Below are 5,017 nucleotides of genomic sequence, written 5' to 3'. Positions count from 1 at the left end.
ATGCTTCTAGATTGTGCTTTCCACAATGTAATGGACACCAAATAACAAAAAAAAATTCTTAACAAGGCACCTTCTTGAGAGTCCAATAACGTAGAAAACTAAATGCAAAGACTGGCCAAAGCTTTTGTTTGACACTGTATGCACTTTAACCGACATGCAGTATGTAGTTTTCATGGCACCGTTGATGTTGAAGGACCTGATGCTTATCATGTATATATTTTGACACACCAATTTGAGAGACTACATTTTTATCAAGTATTTAATTGTTTTACTCATATTTCTCTTTTAGTGTACTGATTGGACTTTATGCCTCTATTTTTTGGATGTGAAGGAGTATTACATCAAACATATAGATGGTTTCCTAGTGAACTCAAAAGCAGAACAATGATGAGTAATCCATTGTTTGGAGGCAGCCATAGAGAGAAGGGTCCCCAAGGTATGTCACATTATTCATGTTAGAATTTTGAAATAATATGGATATATTATGAGATTTTAAGGATATATATACTCAAAGACATAGACAAATGGATAAATAGATAGGTATACACACATAGATAGACAACGATATACACAGACTCATAAATAGATATACAAATACATAAATTGTGGTCAATTTAGGTGAGTTCCCTTGAATTGTTTGACAAACTGAACATATGGCTGGTTGGCGATAAGAAGTGTCTGATCTGATCCAATCTACATGGGTTGAGACTTGAATTGTGCAATGATGATCATGTTGGTCTTCTCTCTGATATTTCGTGAAAATGGACTTGAATTTATAAGTGTTCCCCATGACAAGGTTCTCTTTTTGTTTTTCCAATTGTCTTTTTCACCATGGGATTGAGGCATTAATTAACTCTGTCAAGATTTGGAAGCCATTCCTTAAACATTTTAGATGGATAATAGGGGCAATATCTAACTTTAATATTTTTTCTTACACATTTCATTTCCTCATGACATATAGGAATATTTTCTTTAGCAATAATGATTTTTCTTAGTTTTGATTATTGTTGTGATGCCTTATAGGAAGATTTAAATCAAGAAATTTCAATGGTTTCATGTTATGCTTCATCATCTGAGCCAAATTAGGTATGGGATAAACTATCTACCTTCAATACTCCAACAAACAAGAAATTTTCAATAACAAGAACACTGGGGATATTGCCAACAATGTTCTGTTGATGACCATTGAGGGTGTAGAGGCTAGTGATGTTAGTGTTGGTGTTCTGCATTTTGTAAGTATTTAGAACTTCACAATGAAAAGATCAATACTTGAAGTAGAAAATGTATTTTAGCCTCTTTAAGACAATGATCCAGGAATCTCCTCAATTTTCTCCATGTTCAAAGGTCTCAGATGTTCCCAAAAACAACATCAAACTGAAGAGCACATCACGCTGAATCCAATAGTGTCTTCGGTTTCACATTTGGCCTCCAGATGAAGGAGAAATTTCCCGTTGAAGTTTATGGCAAACATGTGGAAAAGGGGCCTTGCTAGTTATGTGGCATTCACGCAATTTGACAAGTGGAAGTGGTCAAATCAACATAGTAAAAAAGGTGAAGGATTAGTTTTTGTGTTTGATTGGTTAAAAGGTGCATATGTTAATTAATGTGGATGCATTAATATGTGCATGGTGAGAATTTGAGTTACAAACTACATGTTAAAACCTAAATACTATGGTGGAGCGGTTTTCAAATGCCAAACCATATAAGAACTATGGCACATAACAAAGTTGAAAACTATATATTAAACTATATATATCACCATGGTGAAAATACATATTAAATATATATCACCATGGTGGGATCAAAATTCTTCTATTTTACTACAAGAGACAATGAAGTATGTTGAAAATCAAGTTGTTGTAGTTGGTACAAATGTGTGGAAAATTTGTGAAGAAGTCATTCAGGATATCCTTCCACCAGGTCCCGACTCTGCTATCAAAAGCATAGCTTCTGACATATCTCTTGACTTTTTTGAAGAGTTTGAGCTATTTGAAAAGCCAAAATCAAATCCAAAAAAGTTACATGCTTTAAATGTGGAATCTGAGGCCTATCCCAAATTGGAGCAGAACTATGTTTCTAGTGAAAGCTTATCTTCTGACACATCTATCGACTTTACTGAAGAGTTTGACACTTCCCCAAATCAGAAAAAGTTAGATAGTTTGAATGTGGAATCTGTGGTCTCTTCCAAATTGGAGTAGAACTATGTCTCTAGTGGGAAAGATTCAGTTTGTGCCTTTCCAATTCCTAATAAATTGCAAAAGGACCATCCAGTTCTGCCTGAGGAAAAACCTTCTGAATTCCCAACCTTGGACATTTTGGAACAACCACCTTGTCTGTATGTTGAGGATTTGTCTGCTCCTGAAGACTTAAGCTTTAAAAATGAAGCACAAAATCAGTCTCTCCATCTTCAACTTGAAGCAAATGCACACATTGATCTTCCCCAAGGTGCTTTGCTTAAACCACCAGCAGATAAAACTGGGTCTGAACTCTATCAAGATGATCATAAAAATGAAGATATTTTTGCAGTAGCTGAAATGCAAGTAAATGATCATCCAATTCATAAGGATGGGATTGATGAAATCATCAGGGAATATGGGGTGCATTTCATTGAGGAAACAGGTAATTGTGAAGAGAATGTCGAAGTGCATGAAGAAGACAGAGAATTTTTTTTTTCAATTATTGAATCTTTTATTCCAGATCCTGTGAATTTATCTGAGGAAGAATCTCTTCATGAACTTCTAGTTGTTGCACAAGATGAAAAAGAAGAGTCAGCATATTGGTATGAAAATGAATATGTACAAAATTCGTATATGATCGATATCTCAACACCTAATTCTTTATTAGATATGAATGTTGATAAAATGCAACATGTTGAAAATTGTGATTTAGAGTGGGAATTTCTTTGAGACATTCCTAGGTCTAATAAATATTAAGCTACCATAAAATGGAAATATTAAGTTGTGATATCCAGTCCATCTGACTGCCAAAACCTTGAAGCTTTAACAAGACTATGATTTAGGGGAACATTCTAGTTTGTGGATATTCATACAACTTTACATATGGTGCTGCATCTATAAGACATATTATTATAGACATTTTTGGGCACTGCAACCTCAAGCATAAATGTCCATAAACCAAGGGCTCCTAAGTCCCTAAAGGTGTTGTTCCAACCCCTAAAAGAACAAGGTCAACTGATTACAGCATCTCTTAGAAGTTCTTCATGAAAAACTACTCAGAACTGGTCAAAACTGGACCATTTCACCTGCTCCATAGGCAAAGTGCGTTGCATCCCACCTGAATACACACAGTAGGTGTGATGCATGTCAAAAAACCCTTCTATGGGGTGCGATGGGCGAGAAGGGACAAATGGCAGGGTCAATCCGCAAGGTGGAGGAGCATGGAATCTTCTAGAAACCTCTCCTGTGACACTTGCCTCTCTGAATTCGACCAGGGATGAGTAAGAGATCATCAATCTCCAAGTGGAATCAAGAACTATCAGAGAGAAGACACTAATCAAATCTCAAAAGCTGACTCACCTCCCTTGCAGACATCTATATATGGATCCCTCATCCCAGAGATCCAGAGGCTGGAATTTTGTATCTTGTAAGGAAGTGTTGTTGGTTTCTTGGTGCAATATCATAGTGTTGGGTGATCTAAGCTTTTCATGAGGTGAAGAAGGGCTTTCTTGTTGAGAGGATGATGCTGGGTCAGAACAATTGGTTGTAATCCTCTTTTCTCTTTCTTGATTATCAATAAAGTTATTCAAGTTTTCCTCCACATTCTTGTATGATTGATGATTTATGCATTTGTGTGGTCATTGTACATCTGATCCTATACTATTTATGATAATAGATCTATGTTCTTGGATAGTGTTATGCTGCTTTGATTCTACAGGTACTCCTTGAAGTTGGGTAGACAAGGAAGCGAGTGGCAAAGACCTACCAGAAGAGAGAGGAATCGAGCAAGGAACCAAGCGCAAGACAGAGGTTGGTCTCCTTATTCTTCTCTTATCTATTTCTCATAAAGGAAAACGAAAGTAGTTTTTAGTGTGTTTGTTTCTAAGGGAGCTACCAGCCTTAGTGGGACTAGCAGCTCTGTATAGACACTAGTTTTCCCGATAACAAAATGGCGACTCCACTGGGGACCGAGTAGATTGTTTGTTCATCTACATTTGTTTACTTTATAAACTTACAAATGGAGCCTGAAATCAAGCCAGCTAGCCTTCGAACTGCATTTGCTATGCAAGTGCAAAGTAGATCAACGTTGCTTCAGTCTATCTCTGGGTTTGTTTATGAATTAAATGATTGATTTACAAGCTCTCTAATTGCCCTCATGGTGGCTCTAGTAACCTCCTTAGATCTACCCCTGTGATTGATTTACTGATTACCACTTGCTTGGCCTAAATACCTGAACTGAACTGCAAAATGTGACCCGGAATCCAATCAAAGTCTTGTCCCTGGTCCAGCGCACTGTCTGTTCTGTGAACTTCAAATGCATCGCACTTCCCGAGTGTAGTAGGTGCGTTGCATTTCAGTTTCACTGTGTTACAGGTGCGTTGATCAGACAAGGCCTTGTTCCTAAATTTTGGTTTCTGTGTTCACTCTTTTCAGCTCTATTCAGGAGTTTTGCTACCTGTAGTCAGTACACCTCTGTTGAAACCCCTTTCCTTGTTGTTATTTCGCCTCCATTGTGCAAAGAACTGTAAATGTTTTTATGTATTTTTAAGTCATTTTCAGTTCTCCTTTACAAAGAAGTAGCGTAATTGTACTGTTGTTTCTTGATTTGAAAGTGTCGCAAGTGTCGTTTTCAGTCATAGAAGAGAATCTGATTGTTCTTGATAGTCGATTACACTGTTACTCTTGTATTTCATTTGAGTTAGTAGTTTTTCAAGTGTCGAAAGCAAGTTTTCAATTCCAAATAACAAAGTTTCATCATTGTCCTCATTTTGTTTTGAAAAGAAACTTGTTAGTAATTGTCGCTTTGGAAAATAATTCAGATTTGCGCTTAGGTTTCTTTT

General features: G+C 36.6%; 1 pseudogene; it reads left to right on the top strand.

Annotated features, from left to right (window-relative positions):
- Nucleotides 1-1,760: 1,760 nt before the first annotated feature.
- On the top strand, nt 1,761-2,947 carry LOC149207874 (uncharacterized; annotated as a pseudogene).
- Nucleotides 2,948-5,017: the final 2,070 nt, after the last annotated feature.

The sequence above is a fragment of the Pinus tabuliformis genome, chromosome 1_2, assembly GCF_031772625.1.
Source record: "Pinus tabuliformis cultivar Carrire ecotype Pingquan chromosome 1_2, CPIR1, whole genome shotgun sequence".
NCBI lineage: Eukaryota > Viridiplantae > Streptophyta > Pinopsida > Pinales > Pinaceae > Pinus > Pinus tabuliformis.
This window is presented reverse-complemented; position numbering and strand designations above follow the sequence as displayed.